The sequence below is a fragment of the Polyodon spathula genome, chromosome 19, assembly GCF_017654505.1.
Source record: "Polyodon spathula isolate WHYD16114869_AA chromosome 19, ASM1765450v1, whole genome shotgun sequence".
Taxonomy (NCBI): Eukaryota; Metazoa; Chordata; class Actinopteri; order Acipenseriformes; family Polyodontidae; genus Polyodon; species Polyodon spathula.
Window position 1 is genome coordinate 16,203,299 of NC_054552.1, and position 12,488 is coordinate 16,215,786.

The window sequence follows — 12,488 nt, forward strand, 5'->3', positions numbered from 1 at the left end:
TGCAGCCCTCGAGGATACTTTGGTCAATACTTTCAAATATTTCCTTTATTAATTAACACTAGAACCACCACGACAGTCATTTTGAGAATTTGAGGTTTTCAAATTTAATTTACTCTGCGAGTCTGAAAGTTAAATATATATATATATATATATATATATATATATATATATATATATATATATATATATATATATATATATATGACACAAACCTGGATTCAGTGCTGCACAGAGTGACACACGCAAGAGAAACCTTTTACTTTTAAATTACTTTTGTTTTAAATTAAAAAATTATTTTGTTTTTACAGTTTTGTATGTACTGTACATATACCTGTTTACACATGTTTCTTTTAAAATGTTTATTGTAGTTTTTCACTTTTTGAAGTAGTGCTTTATATGTGGTAAGTTAAATAATAAACCCTTTTGTGTCTAATTGTTCATTTAAATATGATGTTCCGGCTGTGTATAACCGTGGCAGTTCTATTGTTAATTCACTCATTTTTTAAAGGAGTAATATTCACATTCATTTTTAATTATAAAAAGAAAAACATACACCTTGAGAGATGAAGAGAACTTTGACTGTATCACTTGAGAAAGATGAAGAGAACTTCGATTGTATCACATGAGAAATGAAGAGAACTTCAATGTTATTACTTGAGAGATGAAGAGAACTTCGATTTAGTTACTTGGTTTTGGTTTGTATAAATGAACAGATCTCTAACCTCTTTAAAAAATACAAGTTAAAGCCTGGAGTAACTGCTTTGAGAATAAGGCCGTTTGTGATTTACTATCACTAACAGAACGAGCTGAAGGTTTTGTATACTTGAGTTTCATAAGTTCTACCTTTAATTGAGAGAAACTATGAATGTTGGGAGCACTAACATGTATTCTGACTGGTCTCCTCTTTAAGACTCTCCCACTGGCTGAATGGACATTTGAAACCCAGTTTACAGTACAGTCTGAGAGTAGAGCTACTTGTTGAGTAGCTTTCATATCTATGATCCAAGGCATTATTAAAACAAACATGTAAAGAGTACTAGTTAAATGTTACAAGACAAAAACAGAACACTGTTGCCTGTAGGAGTGGGGGTACATGATAATGAGACGAGGGCCTAGAGAGCAGTCATCTCTAATCCATTAGTGCAGCTCCTGTGCACTCACATGGATTGTCAAGGCAATGTTGTCACTGTTATGCTGTGTTATCTCACAGAATGCTAATTGGACTTGGATGTCTGTGTGTTCAGAACGTACCCACGCACAATTCTGTATCAACACAAAAACAGGAATGGACAGCCGTTGTGTTCATCTCGGAATTCATTACAAAAATGAGTCACCACCATTTTCAGATACAGTATATGGTTAATATTAGATTGCACACTGCTGTTTCCCCAGGATGTAATAATATAGAAATAAATGTACATAAGGTTACAATTCAACTGAAGGTTTCTAGAAACCTGATCAACCATAATAGCGAAGTGTGAGACTGTGAAGGCAGAAAGTACATTTTTCTCCTCACCACATGTGTGTGTGTGTGTATACTGTATTTATACATATACACACACACACACACTCTCGATATATCGCGGGTGTCAGGGTCCAATATAAATCTGCTATATATTGAGGGCCACAATATAGTGAGAGACCCATAGAGAAACAAATAGGCTAACAAATAAATACTGTACAACCACTCCCTCGTCTTATTGGCGGCGTCAGGGTCCAGTATAAATCTTCTACATAACCAACTTTTTTCTAATTTTTAATTCGTACAGCGGAAGGTAATTGCTCCCCATCAACTTCAGTCTGCAATTAATTTCATGAGTCTTCCTCTCTTTTCTCAAATGCACAAACCCACTGCATTGAAGAGTCCACTCCCAACAGCATAGGAGGCTTGTTGTTAGGGAGCTGACGCCACTGCCCTGTGACTTTGCTAGTGTACTGCTGCCACACATGAACACCTCTTAGGCTAAAATAAAAACTGCTTAAGTGAGTAGATATTTAATTTGCTTTGTGTTATTGTGCAGTGCATGTGTATATGATAACAGTACAATATTAATGCTTTGTTTTTAATTGTTTTGTATATTGTTGTTTGATGTGCAGTATGAAATAAAATGAGCAATAATTCTAAGTGCCAATATATATATTGCAGCTAAGGCATACACAGTTAGACAGTAAAAATGGGGAGCCAACTCCTAGACTGCGATATATCCGAACCTGCGTATAATGAGGGGCGATATAACGAAATTACAAAATGATGCTGTGGCAGAGCAAAGCTCTGCCCTTTTAAATTGGCAGGGATGGGGTTAACTTCCCCTGCCTGCCTGGGTTTATTATGTTCAGGTGGCTGGGGTTGATTAGTTGATTAGGTTAATTAACGATCAATCAGCGCCCAGCCACCTGATATAAAAGGAGGCCTCTGCTTCTCATTTGGGGGAGAGGGAGCTGAGGAAGCAGGTTGGGGTTTTTTGGTTGCTTGGAAAGTTTGAATCCAGTGAAGGCATTGCCCAGCCTGGAAATTGTTATTTTTGTAAGTTTTGCTTTTTGTCTTTCTTTGTGTTGAAATTGCTTTGTTTTGGCCCTTGTGCCCTTTCATTTTTGTGTTTATAATAAAATAGTTATTTTTTTGAACTGCAGTCTGTCTCTGGGCCTCTTTCCACTCGCCAGCCTGCCACAGATGCATACACATTTTTTTAAACTTAGTATTTTATTCAAAACTTGAATGCTCAAACTGAAGACTTTTAAAGGTAAGATAAGTTACAGTAAATGTCAGCAAAAACTAATGTGAAAAACTGAAATGTGTTGATTGCATAAGTATTCAGACCTGTCAACTCAAAATTTGGTGGAAGCACTTATGCAGCAATTACAGCTACAAGTCTTACCAACTTTGCACATCGGCTTGGTGCAATTTGTGCCCATTTTTCTTGGCAGATTTGCTCTCTCAAGTTGCTTGGGGATCGCTTATGGACAGTAGTTTTCAAGTCTTTCCACAGATTCTCAATTGGATTCAAGTCAGGACTTTGACTGGGCCACTCAATATTCTTAAGCCACTCCAGTGTAGCTTTGGCCTTGTGGTTTGGATCATTGTCCTGCTGAAAGGTGAATTTTTGCGCCCGTTTTAAGTCTTTAGCAGACTGAAAGAGGTTTTCCTCTAGTATTTGCCTGTACTTTGCTCCATCCATTTTTCATTCAATCCTAACAAACTTTCCAGTCCCTGCTGAGGAGAAGCATCCCCGTAGTATGTTGCTGCCACCACAATGCTTGACTATAGGGATGGTGTTGACTGGAAGATGTGTTGGGTCTGTGCCAAATGTAACGCTTTAATGCTTTGTAAAAACTCCATGTGGGCTTTGAGATGGCTTATTTTTAGTAATGGCTTCCTTATTGCCACCCTGCCATACAGGCTACTTTTGTGACGTGTTCTGGATATTGGTGACTAATGCATATTTTCTCCTATCTCAGCCATTGAACTCTGTAGCACTTTCAAAGTTATCATTGGCATCACAGTGGCATCCCTCACCAGTTTCCTCCTTGCCCGGCTGCTCAGTTTGGAAGGATGGCCTGATCTAGGCAGTGTCTGGGTGGTACAATGCACCTTCCATTTCTTGATGATTGAGTAGACTGTGCTCACAGGGATATTCAGAGGCATCCATATTTGTATGTACCCTTCTCCTGATTTGTGCTTTTCAATGACTTTATCCCTGACTTGCTTTGAAAGCTCCTTGGTCTTCATAGCTGAGTCTTTGCTTGAAATTCACTACCTGACCAAGGAACCTCACAGAGACAGGTGTCTTTATTCTGAAATCATGAGAACCACTAATATTGCACACAGACAGAGGCCATTCAAATAATTGTGTGGCTTGTTAAGGTCATGTGTGGAGTAGGTTGTGTATATAACACATATTAATTCCTACTTCAAAGTGTTATGGTTGCAAGCTTAAAGCAACAAAATGTGAAAACTGTGAGAGGGTCTGAATACTTTTGCACGGCACTGTATATACCCACTTGACCATGCAACTTATTTTCTTGTTCATTAACACTGTGAAGATGTTTTCTTTAAGTATTCTACAGAGGGAGCGACGTACTGAGCCTGATTTTTAACGTGAGTTTGTTTACTTTATCAGTTTATAAGGTAAATATGTTTCTTTTCTTTCCCAACTTAAATGTAATGTTTTGTTTTATTATGATGACTGTATGATATTTACATAAATATGCACAACAGTTTTTTGTTTTTTTGTTCAGAAATGTTTTATCTTCAGAGTTTTCCTCCAGTTAACAATGTGTAGGAATGGGGCTGTGTGATTCTCGAACAAGATCATCATATACTTTGAAATGGGGCTCTGTGCTTCTAGAACAGGATCAGTATATACTTTGAAATGGGGCTCTATGCTTCTAGAACAGGATCAGTATATACTTTGAAATTGGGCTCTATGCTTCTAGAACAAGATCAGTATATACTTTGAAATGGGGCTCTATGCTTCTAGAACAGGATCAGTATATACTTTGAAATGGGGCTCTATGCTTCTAGAACAGGATCAGTATATACTTTGAAATGTGGCTCTGCTTCTAGAACAGAATCAGTATATACTTTGAAATGGGGCTCTGTGCTTTTAGAACAGGATCAGCATGCCTTGAACTAGTCTATTTTTGGAATGTTTATTATGGAGGTCTTATCGAAGGTAACATGTGATGTATGTTTACTTACTTAAACTGGGTTTTTCTGATTTGAGGGTTAAACCAATAAACCCAACCCTTTTAAATAAGTGTATTCAATTATTCATATTAATGTAAATGTTCTGAGGTTTTATTTAAAAGTGTCATAACATACAACACGTTTTCACCTGTTTCTGTGTGTATGTTTTGAAATATCCCTAGTAAAAGTTTCCCATAGTAAAGCATAGCAATATGAAAAAAAATCATAGGTACGCATTGCAAAGCCCAGAGAAGTGTGATAAAGTATATTAAAAACATAGAAAACAATGGTGAACTATGGAAATGTAGTAGTATAACCATGGAAAAGCATGGTGGAAACTACAAAATTACTGTGCACATTTACAGTGGTGAACTTTTATAAGGGATATGCTGTTTTTTTTTAAATTTGACATAGTTTAACCTAAACTGTAAAAAAACAAAACCTGTAAAATAAAATCTGATCCACTAATTTTAAAATGCTGAAGATGGCCATTTCCCTTCAAAAGCCATTCATAATGGACACTGTCCTATAGAGAGCACATTCTGAGTCACTGAAGCCTGTCCTGTATGAAGGACAGTCTGTCACTGAAGCCTGTCCTGTATGAAGCACAGTCTAACTGAAGCCTGTCCTGTGTGAAGCAGTCTGTCACTGAAGCCTGTCTTTTATGAAGCACAGTCTGACACTGAAGCCTGTCCTGTAGGGAGCACAGTCTGTCACTGAAGCTTGCCTGGTAGGGAGTACAGACTGTCAGTGAAGCCTGTCCTGCATGAAGCAGTCTGTCACTGAAGCCTGCCCTATGTGAAGCACAGTCTGTCACTGAAGCCTGCCCTGCAGGGAGCACACTATGAGTCACTGAAGCATAACCTGTATGAAGCACAGTCTGTCACGGAAGCCTGTCCTGTATGAAGCACAGTCTAACTGAAGCCTGTCCTGTGTGAAGCAGTCTGTCACTGAAGCCTGTCTTGTATGAAGCACAGTCTGACACTGAAGCCTGTCCTGTAGGGAGCACAGTCTGTCACTGAAGCTTGCCTGGTAGGGAGTACAGACTGTCAGTGAAGCCTGTCCTGCATGAAGCAGTCTGTCACTGAAGCCTGCCCTATGTGAAGCACAGTCTGTCACTGAAGCCTGCCCTGCAGGGAGCACACTATGAGTCACTGAAGCATAACCTGTATGAAGCACAGTCTGTCACGGAAGCCTGTCCTGTATGACGCACAGTCTAAGTCTCTGAACCCTGTCCTGTAGAGAGCACAGTCCCACTGAAGCCTGCCCTGTAGGAGCACAGTCTGTCATTGAAGCCTGTCCTGCAATCAGCACAGTCTGTCACTGAAGCCTGTCCTGTATGAAGCACAGTCTGTCACTGAAGCCTGTCCTGCATGACGCACAGTCTGTCCTGTCCTACATGAAGCGCAGTCTGTCACTAAAGCCTGTCCTGTGTGAAGCACAGTCTGTCACTGAAGCCTGTCCTGTGTGGAGCACAATATGTCATTGAACCCTGCCCTGTAGGGAGCACAGTCTGTCACTGAAGCCTGTCCTGTGTGAAGCACAGTCTATCACTGAAGCCTGTCATGTGAGGAACACAGTCTGTCACTGAAGCCTGTCCTGTAGGAGCAGAGTCTGTCACTGAAGCCTGTCCTGTAGGGTGCAAAGTCTGTCTAAAGCCTGTCCTGTATGAAGCACTGTCTGTCGCTGAAGCCTGTCCTGTAGGGAGCACCTTCTGTCACAGAAGCTGTTCCTGTAGGGAACACTGTCTGAGTCACCTTGTTTTGTCTCACTGAATGAATCTAAGCCCTGCAGTTATGATAATAGAGGACATGAGTACATTGTGTAGGCTTTATAATGTTGGCAAACCAAGCAGCAATTAGCTGATAACAGCCAGATAAGCCACGATTATTTTGTGCTCAAGCCAAAATAGCTTGCTTATATCAGGCATCATGTGAGATTCTTAAGTGCTCCAGTAAAAGTCAAACTTTCCATGTTCTGGTATTTACAAACTGAGTGACTTCAAACTGAGACCTCAAAAGACGTGGCGTTTTTATAGTTTCTAGCTTTAAAGAGTACAGTTGAATAGGTATGAAATATACTGTTACTTCAATAAATGTATTATTTTTAAATAATTTTGTATGCGATTTTCTGTTTCAGTCAAGTCTTGGCGACTGTTTAAAACACAGAAGTGTGAAGTCCCTGTGTGGCCTCAGAATCATGCCTTCTCAGGACCATGCCTTATCAGAATCATGCCTTCTCAGAATCATGCTTTCTCAGAACCATGCCTTCTCAGAATGATGCCACCTTGCTAAGTTCAGCAGGTAAGCAGAATGTAACCATTAGCCTGTCCCACTGCAATGCTCTGCCCCCATTTGAAGTGTGTTCTGTGTGAGAAAGCACAGGGGTGCTTAAAACATCCCCAGGGTCTGAAGCCTGAAACAAAAAATGATGTGCAAAATGATCCTAAACAAAAAGCAAAATATAGTAGTTAAGATAGTTCTGATATTCTGTTCCATATGATAGTTTGCTCTTTAAGATGCATTTTGACAGTTTTCATTTCTTTAATGAGAAGTTCATCAGGATTAATATGTCTTAATTTGTCCCCATTTTCAAAATATTTCATATTTCATTCTCCATAGTTTTGTTTAGATTGTCATTTGCTTAATTTAATAACTATTTTTGTTAAATTGTGATGAAGCGAGGTGGGGAAGCCTAGTAGTATTGCACTATGCACTGATACCCACATCATTGTGCCTGAAGCCTATGCAATGTTTCCCCACCCCACTTTTCATAAGCTGAAATAGACAATAATGATACAAGCAGAGACAACATTAAAGATGCATACAGAACACTCTTAATTCAACAGGGATAGAAAGCAAAATACTGGGTACTTCCAGCAATCATCCATGAAACACTGGGTACTTCCAACAATTATCCATGAAACACTGGGTACTTCCAGCAATCATCCATGAAACACTGGGTACTTCCAGCAATCATCTATGAAACACTGGGTACTTCCAGCAATCATCCATGAAACACTGGATACTTCCAACAATCATCCGTGAAACACTGGATACTTCCAACAATCATCCGTGAAACACTGGATACTTCCAACAATCATCCGTGAAACACTGGATACTTCCAACAATCATCCGTGAAACACTGGATACTTCCAACAATCATCCATGAAACACTGGATACTTCCAACAATCATCTGTGAAACACTGGATACTTCCAACAATCATCCATGAAACACTGGGTGCTTCCAACAATCATCCATGAAACACTGGATACTTCCAACAATCATCTGTGAAACACTGGATACTTCCAACAATTATCCATGAAACACTGGGTTATTCCAACAATTGTAAGCCAGTACTGGTTGCTATTAGATGCAGCCTATAACTCACTGGATACACTATTGTACTGGAAGCCAGTGCTGGGTGTTGGAGATACAGTCTCTGACTCCCTAGCTACACTATTGCACTTTTCACTCTGGACTCTTTGTTTTTCCTTTTTAATGTAATTTTGAAGAAATGTGTTTATTTCTTAGATTACAATTATCTTTGTTTACAATTAATATATCAATTAGTATATCACTACTGTATGGTTTCAAATAGTATCATTATATTAATACCATAATCATGTTTTAACTTATGTAGCTGCTCTACATTATGCGTGTGGCTATTTCTAATGAACTTTGTTTGCATACAGTGGCTTGCGAAAGTATTGACCCCCCTTGGCATTTTTCCTATTTTGTTGCCTTACAACCTGGAATTAAAATGGATTTTTGGGGGGTTTGTATCATTTGATTTACACAACATGCCTACCACTTTAAAGATGCAACACATAATTATTATTATTTTATTGTGAAACAAACAAGAAATAAGACAAAAAAACAGAAAACTTGAGCGTGCATAAGTATTCACCCCCCCAAAGTCTCTACTTTGTAGAGCCACCTTTTGCAGCAATTACAGCTGCAAGTCTCTTGGGGTATGTATCTATAAGCTTGGCACATCTAGCCACTGGCATTTTTGCCCATTCTTCAAGGCAAAACTGCTCCAGCTCCTTCAAGTTGGATGGGTTCCGCTGGTGTACAGCAATCTTTAAGTCATACCACAGACTCTTAATTGGATTGAGGTCTGGGCTTTGACTAGGCCATTCCAAGACATTTAAATGTTTCCCCTTAAACCACTCGAGTGTTGCTTTAGCAGTATGCTTAGGGTCTTTGTCCTGCTGGAAGGTGAACCTCCGTCCCAGTCTCAAATCTCTGGAAGACTGAAACAGGTTTCCCTCAAGAATTTCCCTGTATTTAGCGCCATCCATCATTCCTTCAATTCTGACTAGTTTCCCAGTCCCTGCCGATGAAAAACATCCCCACAGCATGATGCTGCCACCACCATGCTTCACTGTGGGGATGGTGTTCTCGGGGTGATGAGAGGTGTTGGGTTTGCGCCAGACATAGAATTTTCCTTGATGGCCAAAAAGCTAAATTTTAGTCTCATCTGACCAGAGTACCTTCTTCCATATGTTTGGGGAGTCTCCCACATGCCTTTTGGTGAACACCAAACGTGTTTGCTTATTTTTTTCTTTAAGCAATGGCTTTTTTCTGGTCACTCTTCCGTAAAGCCCAGCTCTGTGGAATGTACGGCTTAAAGTGGTCCTATGGACAGATACTCCAATCTCAGCTGTGGAGCTTTGCAGCTCCTTCAGGGTTATCTTTGGTCTCTTTGTTGCCTCTCTGATTAATGCCTTCCTTGCCTGGTCCGTGAGTTTTGGTGGGCGGCCCTCTCTTGCCAGGTTTGTTGTGGTGCCATATTCTTTCCATTTTTTAATAATGGCTTTAATGGTGCTCCGTGGGATGTTCAAAGTTTTGGATATTTTTTTATAACCCAACCCTGATCTGTACTTCTCCACAACTTTGTCCCTGACCTGTTTGTAGAGCTCCTTGGTCTTCATGGTGCTGCTTGCTTGGTGGTGCCCCTTGCTTAGTGGTGTTGGAGACTCTGGGGCCTTTCAGAACAGGTGTATATATACTGAGATCATGTGACAGATCATGTGACATTTAGATTGCACACAGGTGGACTTTATTTAACTAATTATGTGACTTCTGAAGGTAATTGGTTGCACCAGATCTTATTTAGAGGCTTAATAGCAAAGGGGGTGAATACATATGCATGCACCACTTTGCTGTTATTTATTTTTTAGAATTTTTTTAAACAAGTTATTCTTTTCATTTCACTTCACCAATTTGGACTATTTTGTGTATGTCCATTACATGAAATCCAAATAAAAATCCATTTTAATTCCAGGTTGTAAGGCAACAAAATAGGAAAAATGCCAAGGGGGGTCAATACTTTCGCAAGCCACCGTATTTTAGGATTTCACATATTCTTAGAAACATTAATAAGTAAATCTAATTCTCAAATACCTATGTTAGTAAAAACAATTACAAATGATATATGTAGAGATAGCGATTTCCAGTATGTAATTCATCTTATTGAGCACTGACTGCTGTTCACACACACACACGCACGCACGCACGCACGCACGAGCACACACACACACACACACACACACACACACACACACACATATTTCTTTCTTAACTGAAATAAATTGTGTTTGTGAGCATTGCCTAATTGAGATCTACCTAATCAATATGTGCGTAGGTGTGTGTTTGCAGAGATTGGGTTTCATGCTTTTACAGTGTAATGGAGTCTATACTTAGCGGAACTAAAATGTCATTGTGAGCTGCATCAACTGTTGAACACCTGCACAGGAATATGAAAGATCTTTGTGCTGCACATTATATGGTGTGTGTGTGTGTGTGTGTGTGTGTGTTGACAAAATATGCAGTCTTTCATTTTTAGCAATTCATTTTAGAGAGCATCGTTTTTATTCCACACACAGAGGCTGAATTTTTCCTGTGCTCCTTGTCATTGTTTCACTGCAGATGGCTAGCATTTTCTGTCATTATAATAAAGGAGTCTATGCTAAATACTAATACCTTCAGTATAGTGTGTTTGTAAATTCTGATCCCTTTAATACAGTGTGTTTGTAAATCCTGATCCCTTCAGTATAGTATGTTTCTATACCTTCATTAACCTTTAATCACACTAAACTGCTTCCTCGTAAATTAATTTATGTAAAAATGCATCATAATTGAGGATCACAGGTCACAATAGTTTTGACTATGAAACACTGGTCATTTAATGTTTTGTTTCTTTCAGTATTTAAAAGTGTCGCGTTATTGAGTTTTTAATAGTTGTGGATAAATTAGTCGAACGAAGTCAAAATATTTGTAATTGAATTTATTACTGAAAACCTATGTTATTCAGGGGACATGAACAAGGGCTCCCCCCTTCTTCCTTCCTACCAATAACATTTGCTAATCCCCTATTTAAACATCAAGCCTTCAGTTTGCTCTTTGTCTTGTGCTTTATTGTTTTTCACCATCCTCCCCTCCTCCCCCACTATGCTTTTTTCTTCTACTTGGCTCTCCTCCTCTGTAACTGTGCCCTTCTCTGCAACTGTGCCCTTCTCTGCAACTGTGCCCTCCTCTGCAACTGTGCCCTCCTTTGCAACTGTGCCCTGCTCAGTAACTGCGCCCTTCTCTGCAACTGCGCCCTCCTCTGTAACTGTGCCCTCCTCTGTAACTGCGGCCTCCACTGTAACTGTGCCCTGCTCTGTAACTGCACCCTCCACTGTAACTGTGCCCTTCTCTGTAACTGTGCCCTGCTCTGTAACTGCGCCCTTCTCTGCAACTGCGCCCTTCTCTGCAACTGCGCCCTCCTCTGCAACTGCGCCCTGCTCTGTAACTGTGCCCTCCTCTGTAACTGTGCCCTGCTCTGTAACTGTGCCCTCCCCTGTAACTGCGCCCTCCACTGCAACTGTGCCCTGCTCTGCAACTGTGCCCTCCTCTGTAACTGTGCCCTCCTCTGTAACTGTGCCCTCCCCTGTAACTGCACCCTCCACTGAACTGTGCCCTCCACTGTAACTGTGGCCTCCCCTGTAACTGCACCCTCCCCTGTAACTGTGCCCTCCCCTGTAACTGTGCCCTCCCCTGTAACTGCACCCTCCACTGTAACTGTGCCCTGCTCTGTAACTGTGCCCTTCTCTGCAGCAGTCTCCCTTCTAGGGGTAAGTGAAGCTCACTTCCCAACCTTAGAACACCACCCACCTCTAGATTTGTCCTCCAGGAGTCAAGGGGAATCCCCTCGATTAGTACTCGATCATGTCTAGTGAATGTTTCTTTAAGAATTTCTAGATGTAACACTATTGAGTTTTAATAGTTATGCATAAATGAAATCCCAAACCGTGTTTATATCACTCCTGTTAGAAATGGAATCTTAAAAACAGTCAATCAGCTTGCACACTGTAATTCTACTGCTGTGTGTGTCAGTTGCACCAGCACTAGCTGGCTGGCTGTCAGTACACTCTTGTTGTTTTGTGCCAGATGTACAGCAAGCTTTCCCTTTCTTTGAAATGCAGAGGGGCAGATCAGAGCATTCCCCCAACTAAAAGCTATCATACATTCTAGCTCTAATGAACACTTTCAAACTTTCAGGGAAAGAAACTTTGGGTTTGACTATGAAAAAAACAACAAGAAAGGCAGTGGGTGGGTCTTTAATAATTACAACTAAAACTCAGGCGAGACCAATGAATTCTAATGCATTGCATTGCTTAAAAGAGCCTTATAAAAACATAGCAAAGTATAATAAAGCATAGTGAAAGCATGATAAAGAATAAGTGAGCATGATTTGCAAAGCTGCCAAATCATGGTAAACTAGAGTTAATGCATAGAGAATACTGCAAA

General features: G+C 40.2%; 1 protein-coding gene across 1 annotated transcript in view; it reads right to left on the reverse strand.

Annotated features, from left to right (window-relative positions):
* The window catches only part of LOC121294292 (synaptotagmin-9-like), a 102,984-nt gene that overhangs the window by 90,169 nt on the left and 327 nt on the right, over positions 1–12,488 (reverse strand). The gene's annotated exons all lie outside the window — the stretch shown is intronic.